Below are 14,186 nucleotides of genomic sequence, written 5' to 3' on the forward strand. Positions count from 1 at the left end.
CCTTCCCGTCAGGATGCGTGTGCGGTCGATTACGTCGACGGACGTTCTTCAGTCACGTGACCGGCAGTGGGGTCTGAGGGTAAATGTCTCAGTGAGTGCTCTCCCTATAACACAGACAGTATACCAACTTCAAAACGATAGAGGCACCTCCACGGCTTGCATTTAAAATATTTCTTTATTCCAAAACAACAAATTAAAAACTTGATGTAAGTGGTTACACAGCTAAGGTCGAAGGACCTGGGTGATTCCCAGTGACCCACTGACGCGTTCGGCTTGCTATAAAAGGGTAAGATGTGTACAGGAGTATTATAAGTGAAAGCTTTGGCATTTATTTATTTTTTACCTTTATTTAATGAATGCTCCGGGCGGAAGAAAATCTTACATTATTTCAAGAAATTACGGTATCTATAAGGTTTTACAGAGCAGGCTGGTCCTGCGATATTGATACTAGGCATTATCTCCTCTCTCACTATAGTTTAAATAAGTTAGGAAAGCTATACCAAATTTCCAAATCTGGATATTCAGGTCCCGTCCAGATAGATATATTGAAAGTATAACATATAATCAACACTTTCTACTCCGGTACTCGCTAGTAGTTCAGCTGCTTATAGACCTCTTTACATAAATATGTCGTTAGAACATATTAGTTTTCAGTCACCGTGTACTAGTGTCCTTTGTTCCCCATTGATGATGTAGTATTTCCCCTTCTCCTTGAGTAGTGGTTGTATATCGTATCATATCTAAGTAACCACCTGTCCCCCACCCTCCCCCCCACATATATAATACACCTCCTTATTAAGGAGATTTAACCACGCTGTTTATCTTGCCTATACCGCACACCAATTTTTTTTTTTTATCTCTCATTTTATGGTAACTTTCACATAATACTACAGTGTTGCTATTAATTATTTTACCTGGTTTAGTAAATTATATCTGCCCATTAGTTGTCCTATAGATTCTTTATTATTCTCAGTTAATATCCTTCCTGTCCTGTGCTGCACTCCCTTTGGGATGTTTAATGGTTATTAACTCTTAAGTTCATGGACAAGCTTGGAAAATAATGTTTTATGACAGTAACATCTTGAATCTGTGGGACTCACAACACTTTAAGAAAAATATGATATAAGTTAATACAGAGAAAAGCTCCAACGGTGTAGACATTTAGGAAAACTGTTAACAGGTCATAATTAAGATATGAATCAATATGTGATTATTATATAGATAAGGCCTTGGTAGCTTCATGAATATCTTGTCTTGTACTTTGTCAAATATACTATTGTTTTACTGTTAAAAAAAAAAAAAAAAAAAAAAGATATAAAGCTATGCCTTTAATTGCACCAACTTTACAATTTTACTGGAGTATTTACTGTATCACTCCTGAAAGAGAAAGTGCTGAGATGTGACTGAGCAAAATAAATGGGTATATTGACTTAATATGTTAGTTGGTAAGATAGGGAACTTTGTCTTTTATAATCTGACAATTAAAAAAAGGGTTTTCTGCAGTGAAAAAAAATAAATAAAAAAAATAAATAAAAATATTTTAAATGCAAGCCGTGGAGGTGCCTCTATCTTTTTGAAGTTGTTACCTCACTCATTCACATATAGACATGGCAACCAAACTAACCCTCTACCTTCAATAGATCTCAAAGATAAAATGCCTTAAAGGGTTATAAATATTTTCTTTTTTCAACTAATAAAAACGTCATCAGCTAGGTAAAGGTTTACATATTTAATCCCACTTACTTTGATTTTTAAACGAAGTTTGCTTCAGAATAAAAATTATATTTTTATTTCTCCTCCAAACGGCACTAATGCCCGCCCCTAAATGTAGGCTGGGTTTTCTCATTACCTATGCAATTCCATTAACCAATAGCAGGGCAGCAAGGATCATCTAATTTGCATATTTAGATTAGAACTGTTATTTGGGCTTGTCATGTATGTACAAGAGAAGTTATTCTCCTATCTGGCCAGTGCCAGAAAACTGCCTGAAGCACAGTGAGTGGCTGCTGCATGCATGGTTAGTGTAGGTTGTAAGCGGCAAGATGAGTGACAGATGAGACGGAGATACATCAGCGGCTGTGATCAGTTAAACATATTTATTTCCTCTAAAGCACACGCTCCTATCAGGTTCCGTACCGGGATTCCTGTGACACTGTCTAATTAGTGAGTATTGCCTGAGTCAGTGGGGGACCGAGGACACAATGTCACTGAAAGGAGCTGAGCAGGCAGTTTGCTCCCTACACTGGGACGTCCCTGGTCCCACAAGCAGAGGTCTTAAGCTTCTACAACTAACACTCAGCAAATGAGCATCCATGGGCAGGTTTATGATGTATACTCATTACTCAGCAGGAAAACAAGATTTTACACTAACTGCACCAGCGTCCTCACCACTCCTAACACTAACGCTGTATGCTCGATGCTGCAAACAGCCCACTGTCTAGGAGCTACTGCAGCGGAGACAGCTCGTTTGTCACAACGATCAGATGTACCAGAGACCTCACGGAACAAGCCCAAACCCCTCCAGACCAGGGAATACAGGAACAAATGATAGTGGAGCCGGAACTTCTTCCACATAAAACATATGAACCTTATTGTCACATTAATAAAACCACAGTATATGGACAATAAAGGTCATATGTTTTGTATGGAATAAGTGCCGGCTCCACTGTCATTTGTAAAATTTGAGGGCAATCACATGATATGTTCCTAGTAATACCCCGCCCGCACTCTGCTCCGGCTCCTAAGCTTGACAATGAGATTTGCGCATGCGGGGATCACAGAGAAGACAGAATGCGCATGCGGGCCGCCATGACTGTTCTACCTAGGTAGAACAGTTTGATTTGATATACATAATGAGGATCCGGAGGGAGGGGTTTGGCAGGATAAAGGTTTATTTTTGTAAATTGCAGGTAAACAAACAAAAATTGCTTAAAGATGTTATTTGCAAAGTAAAAGTTTATGTCACAAAGTTTGCAATCGTGTAAAGTTTTTTTTTAGGTTTACTATCCCTTTAAAGCAGACATGGCTTTATGATTAATTTAAAGGGCCAGTAAACTCACAAAATAATGTTATATAATTCTGCACATAGTGCAGAATTATATAACATCTGCTTAGTGCCATCTTCTACCTGAAAGGATTTCAGAGAAAAATTCCTACGAAAATTACTTTTACAATACGCCGCTCCTGGCTCTACTGAGCGGGTCTGTTTGTTTTCCCTAAGCGCATCGGGCACGCTGTCTTTTCACAGCCGGCCCGATTGCGCCATTAAACTCAATGTAGCTCACTACTGCTACCAGACCAGAGCGGGAGCCACCTTAAAGGGACAGTCTACACCCAAACATAAGTTTTGCCTATCTATTTAAACACATACAATAAGCGTCCTGCACCAAGTCCTTTGTACAGCAGCTGGAAGGTGGTAGCTGAAAATGTATAACACTTTTATTTGTAAACTGCCGAAAATGGTTGCCAGGCTCCACCCACCTTTTGCACGCAGATGGTTATGTTAGGTCTTCTCTAATAACGATCGACTCGTAAATTAGTTGCCATGCTCGCACACGCTGATTTGCGCATGCGTGGTTTAAACACTGGTGTGTTGCTTCTTAAAGATTCCCCATTATTGTTGGTTGTGATTTTCGTTCCATTAAGAGTTTAACTTTGAGCACTACTCTGCATAGCGCTGCATTTAAAAGCGGTGTTCTCCTTCCCTCTTTCCATCTCTTTGTGCTGAAGGCTCCCGGTGGTTGCTAGTTTATCCCAAACCCTTTCCCTCACATTTGCTTTGGGCATTTTTATTCTTAGAGCCTGGGGGATTTACTACGACTCAAGGGAGGCACATATTAAAAATTTTAATAACCCACACACAAGAGTAAAACAAACCTGCACGCATGATAAATAAACATTCTGTCTCTAAAGTCATGCAGCAGGTAGAAGTTGCGATATGAGCTGGGACAGTACTGAAAGTGAATCAGGGCACAGTGGTTAATTTAAAGGTAGATATTAAAGAGCCTGTATTGTTAGATGTAAATATAGCAACAGTTTTTGGCAATGGTTTATATTTAAAACATATTCAATTCTTAATTTATAAATGTTTTTAAAATAGTCATCTTATTTTCCCTGTCCAATTTCTTGTTGTTTTTCCGCGGAACAGCAGTATTCTGAAGTTTATTATCACATCTACACAGCAAACTTTTACTCTTTATTTTTAAGTAAAAAACATGTGCCTGTCACTTCTGTATTTACAGATTTGTCTGTGTCTTCCTAGTTCCTGTCTAAAAAAAAACTGTAAAAAAGCCGGTGTCCAGCGAACACTATTCACACCTCACTGCACAAGGGGTCATCTGCACGGCTCTTTACCACAATGATTCATTTCAAATACAAACTCAAGCCCTAGTCACACTTGCTTATCACAAATGTAAGTAAATGTACAGACGACCCCTTGTGTAGTGGTCATGTGTGAAGGATCAGTGTTCCCTGCACAACGGGTGCTTCAAAGGATTCTGGCTGAAGTAAAAAAACAAACAACTCTTATCTAAAAGAAGCAAACTGTAGATAGGACTGCAAAGAACCGACACAGATTGCTTCTGGTATGCTCTCTAGGTATTTATAATGTATTCTTATGCACTTCTTAGCCCTAGTTGCCAAGATAAAAAAAAAAATCACAATATCTGAAAGACTGTATAAAACTAAAAAAAAATATGCCTATTAAGAATTCTAAATGAAAATGTAATCTATTAAATAATTCCTGTTTCAAAAAACATAATGTATGTATATTTATGCTGTGTGACTGTGCATCTGTGTGTGTATGTGTGTGTGACTGTGCATCTATGTGTGTGACTGTGCATCTGTGTGTATGTATGTGTGTGACTGTGCATCTGTGTGTATCTATGTGTGTGTGACTGTGCATCTGTGTGTATCTATGTGTGTGACTGCATCTGTGTGTGACTGTGCATCTGTGTGAGTGTGTGACTGCATCTGTGTGTGTGAATGTGCATCTGTGTGTGTGTGTGTGTGTGTGTGTGACTGCATCTGTGTGTGTGAATGTGCATCTGTGTGTGTGTGTGTGTGACTGCATCTGTGTGTGTGAATGTGCATCTGTGTGAGTGTGTGACTGCATCTGTGTGTGTGAATGTGCATCTGTGTGTATCTATGTGTGTGACTGTGCATCTGTGTGAGTGTGTGACTGCATCTGTGTGTGTGAATGTGCATCTGTGTGAGTGTGTGACTGCATCTGTGTGTGTGAATGTGCATCTGTGTGAGTGTGTGACTGCATCTGTGTGTGTGAATGTGCATCTGTGTGAGTGTGTGACTGCATCTGTGTGTGTGAATGTGCATCTGTGTGTGTGTGTGACTGCATCTGTGTGTGTGACTGCATCTGTGTGTGTGAATGTGCATCTGTGTGAGTGTGTGACTGCATCTGTGTGTGTGAATGTGCATCTGTGTGTGTGTGTGTGTGTGACTGCATCTGTGTGTGAGTGTGTGACTGCATCTGTGTGTGTGAATGTGCATCTGTGTGTATCTATGTGTGTGACTGTGCATCTGTGTGAGTGTGTGACTGCATCTGTGTGTGTGAATGTGCATCTGTGTGAGTGTGTGACTGCATCTGTGTGTGTGAATGTGCATCTGTGTGAGTGTGTGACTGCATCTGTGTGTGTGAATGTGCATCTGTGTGAGTGTGTGACTGCATCTGTGTGTGTGAATGTGCATCTGTGTGAGTGTGTGACTGCATCTGTGTGTGTGAATGTGCATCTGTGTGTGTGTGTGTGTGTGACTGCATCTGTGTGTGTGAATGTGCATCTGTGTGTGTGTGTGTGTGTGTGTGTGTGACTGCATCTGTGTGTGTGAATGTGCATCTGTGTGAGTGTGTGACTGCATCTGTGTGTGTGAATGTGCATCTGTGTGTATCTATGTGTGTGACTGTGCATCTGTGTGAGTGTGTGACTGCATCTGTGTGTGTGAATGTGCATCTGTGTGAGTGTGTGACTGCATCTGTGTGTGTGAATGTGCATCTGTGTGAGTGTGTGACTGCATCTGTGTGTGTGAATGTGCATCTGTGTGAGTGTGTGACTGCATCTGTGTGTGTGAATGTGCATCTGTGTGAGTGTGTGACTGCATCTGTGTGTGTGAATGTGCATCTGTGTGAGTGTGTGACTGCATCTGTGTGTGTGAATGTGCATCTGTGTGAGTGTGTGACTGCATCTGTGTGTGTGAATGTGCATCTGTGTGAGTGTGTGACTGCATCTGTGTGTGTGAATGTGCATCTGTGTGTGTGTGTGACTGCATCTGTGTGTGTGACTGCATCTGTGTGTGTGAATGTGCATCTGTGTGAGTGTGTGACTGCATCTGTGTGTGTGACTGTGCATCTGTGTGAGTGTGTGACTGCATCTGTGTGTGTGAATGTGCATCTGTGTGAGTGTGTGACTGCATCTGTGTGTGTGAATGTGCATCTGTGTGTGTGTGTGTGTGACTGCATCTGTGTGTGTGAATGTGCATCTGTGTGAGTGTGTGACTGCATCTGTGTGTGTGAATGTGCATCTGTGTGAGTGTGTGACTGCATCTGTGTGTGTGAATGTGCATCTGTGTGAGTGTGTGACTGCATCTGTGTGTGTGAATGTGCATCTGTGTGAGTGTGTGACTGCATCTGTGTGTGTGAATGTGCATCTGTGTGAGTGTGTGACTGCATCTGTGTGTGTGAATGTGCATCTGTGTGAGTGTGTGACTGCATCTGTGTGTGTGACTGCATCTGTGTGTGTGAATGTGCATCTGTGTGAGTGTGTGACTGCATCTGTGTGTGTGAATGTGCATCTGTGTGAGTGTGTGACTGCATCTGTGTGTGTGAATGTGCATCTGTGTGAGTGTGTGACTGCATCTGTGTGAGTGTGTGACTGCATCTGTGTGAGTGTGTGACTGCATCTGTGTGTGTGAATGTGCATCTGGGTGAGTGTGTGACTGCATCTGTGTGTGTGAATGTGCATCTGTGTGTGTGTGTGACTGCATCTGTGTGTGTGACTGCATCTGTGTGTGTGACTGCATCTGTGTGTGTGACTGCATCTGTGTGTGTGAATGTTCATCTGTGTGTGTGAATGTGCATCTGTGTGTGTGACTGCATCTGTGTGTGTGACTGCATCTGTGTGTGTGACTGCGCATCTGTGTGTGTGAATGTGCATCTGTGTGTGTGAATGTGCATCTGTGTGTGTGAATGTGCATCTGTGTGTGTGACTGCATCTGTGTGTGTGACTGCATCTGTGTGTGTGACTGCATCTGTGTGTGTGACTGCACATCTGTGTGTGTGACTGCGCATCTGTGTGTGTGAATGTGCATCTGTGTGTGTGAATGTGCATCTGTGTGTGTGACTGCATCTGTGTGTGTGACTGCATCTGTGTGAGTGTGTGACTGCATCTGTGTGTGTGACTGCATCTGTGTGTGTGACTGCATCTGTGTGTGTGAATGTGCATCTGTGTGTGTGACTGCATCTGTGTGTGTGACTGCATCTGTGTGAGTGTGTGACTGCATCTGTGTGTGTGACTGCATCTGTGTGTAAGTGTATATGTGTATGTGCATGTGTGTGCACATCTGCATGTGCTGCACTGCTAATAGGAAAATCATTAAAAAAAAGTAAAAAGCACTAAAACACCATCCTCCTCAAGTACAGCTTTGAAATTCAATGTAAAAGGTAATGATGAGGTGGTTTTTGGCATCTCACACGAGATTACATAAATTTATTGAAATCCCTGTGAAAATGGTGGAAAGGCAACCGTTAATTTGCACATGTAGTTATGTTCCGAAATGGAACCCTATGGGAATAAAGTTTTTGCCACTTTAGAACAGATAATATTTAAAAATATATATTTATATGCTTAATATTTTTTATTAATTCTATCCATTAAATTAATTTGCAAAATATGAAAAAAGTCTCCCAAATAATAATTAAATCAACATACAACAAGTTAGGATATAGACAAAATATTTATATGTACTTTAATTACTTTACCTGCAAATTTATACTGCAGTGCTTCACCATTAACCCTTTCTGTTAAGTTTCCGAATTGTACAGCTCTAACTCCCCCCCCCCCCCCCCCCCCACACACACACACAATTCCTTTTATGGCTGCATCTATATCCACCTTTGCATTGGTAGAATGCAAGACTTTAGCAGTTATTATCTGCTGGAGCATGCCTACAAAGCAAATAACCTGATGTGAACTCAGTTAAAATACAATGCCTGTGTTTCTGATGCTAAACACTAAGAAAGGGGGTGGATCAGACTTCTCCAGACTGCATGGCTATGTAACTAATTTTGCTTATTTTTTAGTTATTTTACCATTTTTGCCAGCAATTTTTAAACAATTTTTTTATGCAAACTATTTTTACTTAATTAGCCATTTTAGGATATGCACAGATCTCAATTTTTTTATGGCACTTTAAATTTATATTATGTCCAGATCAGAAGTCAATATAGTCAAGTTGCAGCAGTTAATTCCCATTGGAAGGCTTCTCAAGCCTTAATTTAGAAGTACATACACAAAATATTGTTTAGTGTGAATAAAGAGTTGTTCTCTAATATAGTTAATTCCTTATGACATGGTTGATAATCTCTCTACTAACAAAAACTGAGTCACAAGAATCCTTATTTTTTAGTCAGATCATGGGCTAGCCAGCAAGTTATCTCAATGACTGATCGTGTTTGTTTGTGCATGTGCACTTGCATGTGTTTGTCTGGCTATTCTGGACTGTGTATATGTGTGTCTGTCTGTCCGTGGCTGTCTATGTGCCTGCCTATTCCTGCCTCAGCTTACTGCCATCTGAAGAAGCAACTTCTCTATTTAGGTAAGATAATAAGTTTATATAATTAATATGTTTATTACTATATGCATAGGGCTAGATTACAAGTGACATGTTTTTGTTTTTTTCAGCGATCGCAAAAACTCTGCTAGTGTTAAGCTTTTTGCGTTAGGTTGCGCTAGTTTTACAAGTTCAGAAAAAAATATTTTTGCGCTAGCGGTAACCCAAATAGCGTTTTCACGTGCATGTATTCCCCCATAGAAATCAATGGAGAGGGAAAAAAAAGACCCACTCTGTCGAGCAAACGCCATGACAAATTCTTATTAGCGCAAACCTGACATGAAAATATTAATATTTCATATTCCAATGTTCTTTAACATGTTTTTTTTAATATCTGCATACCTGATCGCATACTGTAATATGCACAAAAATAATCACATACTATAATAAGCTCATCTGTATGTATCTCTTTGTAAAAGTAGTTTGGTGGCTTTTTTTTCTAACACCTGAGATCTCATATCGTTGATCCCTTATAATTTTTTTGTGCAATATTTTTTTTAAATAATGTTTATTTGACAGTGTTATTATGAGTGTAAGTGTACTTTGTAATGTATTTTTGATGTGTTTTGTGAGACTGTTTTGTTTCGGAAAACGGTTAACCACAGCTCTGAGATCACGGTAAGGATTGAAGCATAAAAGGCCATTATGCTAGCCCAATCTTGATTTTGCTCAACTTGTAATATCAGCGCAATGAAAATGGCTTGCAAAAACACAATATCAATAGCGCAAAAACTTTTGCGACTCACTTGTAATTTAGCCCTATTTGAGGGGGTGGTGCAGAGCTGTGTCTGCCTGCACAGACCGTGAGATCAGGAAAACCATTGTTTTATAATTATAATTAGTGAGGACCTAAACTTCATCAGACTTTATTAACAAAAACATAATCAGATTATAAAGATTACATTATAATAATCACTTGCAGTAGAAAAAAATCACAAACAAAAAGCAAACAGAACTGCCACTAGACAGCCACAATACCTAATGCTAGATGTAGGAACTGATGCCGGTCCGCCTACAATAAATGTCCCCTGCATTTCTGGCTGAGGCAAAAAAATTGCACATATGCAATTTGAAATAGCTAACTGAAAAATATAAACGTGCACTGCTAAACTGTCACATAAGAAATCAGCTAACTGGGCAAGAAGAAAGCTGTGGGCGGAGCTTGCCAGCCATTTTCAGTTGCTAACAAACGATGATTATTTAAAAGTTTCATGTACTTCTTACAAGCTTATAGATGTGGAGCCCATTGCAAGATGCTTGTCTGGTATGTAACAATAAGTGATAAAGAATAAGTATTGGGTCTAGACTGTCCCTTTAAATCTCTTCAAATTACCTTATAGCCAGTAAGTAATTCTATTAATAACAGTGACCCCACCTTTCTACACCACCCTCTGCACTCCATTATGATCTTCCTATTCTAAAGCTGTCCTGACCATTCCAAATCTATTAAAGGGACAGTCTACACCAGAATTGTTATTGTTTCAAAAGTTAGATAATCCCTTTATAGCCCATTCCCCAGTTTTGCATAACTAACACTGTTATATTAATATATGTTTTACCTACGTGATTACCTTGTTTCTGAGCATCAGCAGACTTTCCCCTTATCTCAGTGCTTTTGACAGACATACAGTTTTGCCAATCAGTGCAGACTCCTAAATAACTCCACGGGAGTGAGCAAAATGGTATCTATATGACACATATCAACTAGTACTGTCTAACTGTGAAAAACTTTCAAAATGCTCTGAGCTAAGAGGCGGTTTTCAACGGTTTAGAAATCAGTTTGAGCCTAGCTAGGTTTAGTTTTTCAAAAATACCACCAAGAGAACAAAGCAAGTTTAATGATAAAAGTCAATTGGAAAGTTGTTTAAAATTGCACAACCTATCTGAATCATGAAAGTTTAATTTTGACTAGACTGTCCCTTTAACACAGTGAGACACAAAACGTACTCGCGCTACACAAGCAACACAACTAAATCTCTCCCTTTTCCAGTTCTGAATATTGTAATTTACACAGCTGTTTTACCCTTATAACTAAAGTTGTGTCGTCTTTACAACTTTCTTCTGCCACTTCTTTAAATTCACCACTACTATGACCCCAGGCCTCACTTGTATTTTTACATTTTCTTTTTAACAAGGTCACTTTTCCTATTTTGATCATCTTAAATGTGTTAAAATCTTGTTCTAAAAGGGAAACTGTAGTGGTTTTGGGGAGTGCCAACAAAGCCTTGAGACAAGGTTGGGAAATAAAAAGGCTAGTTTAAAGGAGATTAAAATTGCCCCTCTTATGCTAATCTTTTAATGGGGTGGTGGGAGCTGTGCCACATCTGTGGGAAGGTAATTCTTTAGAGATTATATTTTTTTACTCAGTACAAAGACGACCTATTGGTTGTCTGGAGAGGGAATATGGAGTATGCAGAGATGTTTTGCCATTATTTGAGTACCAGAGATTGTGAATTATAGATTGAGAAAACGTCAGTTTGATTTTAACATGCGACTTTGTGAAGGGATTAGGGTGTTGATTTATAGAAAAACAAAAGCAGACCATGTTTTGCAGGCTTCATGTCAAGGCATTCCCAAAGATGAAGCTGTTAGATGAATGTTAGGTTGAAACCTAAATGTACAAAGGAAGTGCATTACCAAGTACACTCAGGGGCTATAGTGGACAGGTTGGTATCTAGGGGTTATAATGTGATTAAGTTGAGGATTGTAAAAAGAAGGTAGAAGTTACACTAATCTAGTGTAATCGGGGAAAAAAAGGACTAAATCAAGGTATATTGGATTGGTGAACTTTACCACTCAGTATTCAAAAATAATATAATAAAACTCATATACTCTTAGATATAATCTATGCTCATCTATGTTTAAAAGCTAGAACAAACATACCTGGTTAGGAAAGAGTTTTTACAGCAGCAGTAGTGGAGTTGAAGGGTGGTGGGTATGCTCTTCATTTACACCATGTCTCATACGTAAACAATATCATGCCCAGGCCTAAATGAGTTGCACAGCACTTGTTCTTTACTTAATCACATGTTCATTATGGCACATCTAGTATAGTATTAAAAAATGTAATGGGAAGTGGCATATTTAATCTTTTTGATGATTATTATTATGATGATTGTATTATTTTTGTTATTACTATTTGATTTAGCACTGAAAGGGATAAGCAAGTGAAAGGGAGTGACTTGGCAATTAATCAGAAGTAATAAGGGTATTATTTTTTTAACCTTTTTTTAGGTTTGCTAATAGCTTCTTTAGTAGATTAAGATAACCTTTAAGGAACCAACACAATCAATAGTTTTTTTTTTTTTTTTTATTCCTTAAGCTTGCAAGACCATACAGGTCTCTTCTTCCCATCCCATCTTCTGTGGGACCAATATGACAACAACCCCCTTTCTGCTTATAGCAAATGGAATTGGTTATAATGTTAAATTTAATACAAAATATTATGCTTAATTAGGAAGTTTCCATAATCAAAACAGAGGGGATCCAACACTATTTCATTATTCAGTGCTTAAGGAAAGCAGTTACTGCTTACCTCATTAGTAATAATAGTACACTCAAAACATCCAGGTTTTGGAATAAAACTAATAGATCACTAAGTGCTCTTCTGAGTTTTTGGATGTACTGCTCAGGAAATTGCACAGCACCTCTATCTCTCTAGTTCTTTGATCATTCTGTTTATTAGATTTTTATTATATTGTTTGTCAGCACATCATTTTTATGATATTTGTGTTTTCCTGGATGGTCAGTCACCAATTTATAATGGATGTTTAAAGGGACATAAAAACCAAAATTTTTCTTTCATGAATCAAATTGAGAATACAATTTTAAAAAAAGTTCTAATTTACTTCTATTATCTAATATGTTTAATTCTCTTGGTATCATTTGTTGAAGGAGCAGCAATGCAATAATGGTTTTTAACTGAACACATGGGTGAGCCAATCGCAATAAAAAAAAAATATAAAAAAAAAAAAATATATATATATATATATATATGTGTATATATGCAGCCACCAATCAACAGCTAGAACCTAGGTTCTATGCTGCCCCTGAGCTTGCCAAGATTAACCTTTCAGCAAAGGATAACAAGAGAAGGAAGCAAATTAAATAATAGAAGTAAATTGGAAAGTTGATTAAAATTGTATTCTCTATCTGAATCATGAAAGAAAATTTTGGGGTTTCATGTCCCTTTAAGTGTTGTTATTATTCCTCCTCCTCAGTTCTTGAGGACCTCTGGGTTGCCAAATTTCTCTAGGAGTCATAATCATCTCCATAGCACTTAGTTCATATCTCAAACACAGAATTTTACATTTAGGAATGACAGACAAAACAAAGTAAGCATACTGATTAGTAACATAATGTGCCCAATCAAATGTATGGTAAAATCCAATGCCAATTAACCCCAGATACTTAAAGGGACACTGGTCAGAAAACAAAATACAGTATTTGAAAAAAAGAATGTTCCATTAAGTGAGTTTACTGTCACTTTAAGAGGCAGAATTAAAATTCTAGAGGCAATGGCTTACTAGCTGTGAACATTTGTAGCAACTTTATGCACAAAACTTTGGAAACTCTCTCTATGTAATGGGAGATTAAACTCGGAATTGAATTTCCTGCATCTTGTATAATTATGCATTTGGGAAAAACTTAGGAATTTTATATATACAGTATATGTTCAAAAGCAGGGGCCTGCACTCCTATCCTCCAATTTGGCAAACACCTACCAGGGTGCTGGATCAGAGATAAACACAATGTAAAGACAGCACTCACTGGATTTTTGTAAAACTTAGCTTTTATTGTATAATATCCTTAAAATGTCCCATGACGTTTCAGTGCCTGACTGGCACCTTTTTCAAATGGATTCAACTAGGGCTGCACAATTAATCGCGGATGCAGTTTTAAACCGTGATTAATCGTAGCGGTTTTATAACCGCAAGAGTACACGATTTTTTGAGAAAAAAAAAAAATACTCTGTTTATCATGAAGGCGGAGAGGGAGGGTGAGAGGCAGACCAGTGTGCGGCCATGGGCGGACCTGAGAATGCCCGTGAAATGGCTATTTTGGAAGAGATTGCAGAGTGTGTGTGTGGGATATCTGAAAGTGGTGTGGCTGTGGGACAGCTCAAAGTTGTGAGCAATAAAGTGAGTATTGTACAAAACTTTTAAAGTGCCTTACTGACTTTTTTTTTTTTGTAATTTTTTTTTTTAACTTCTGTGATGCATAACATTGAGTTTAATTACATTTTACAATGTATTTTATTTATATATGTTCATTAAGGGTTGCTTGTTGGATGTATTATGAAGTGAAATGTAAAAAATAATATATAGGTAGCTAATTTTATTTTAACT

At 38.4% G+C, this 14,186-nt stretch overlaps 1 protein-coding gene across 1 annotated transcript in view; it reads left to right on the forward strand.

Moving 5' to 3' along the window:
* Positions 1–14,186, forward strand: part of TCTN2 (tectonic family member 2) — a 168,821-nt gene that overhangs the window by 10,278 nt on the left and 144,357 nt on the right. The window lies entirely within an intron of this gene.

Source organism: Bombina bombina, chromosome 2, assembly GCF_027579735.1.
Source record: "Bombina bombina isolate aBomBom1 chromosome 2, aBomBom1.pri, whole genome shotgun sequence".
Lineage (NCBI taxonomy): Eukaryota > Metazoa > Chordata > Amphibia > Anura > Bombinatoridae > Bombina > Bombina bombina.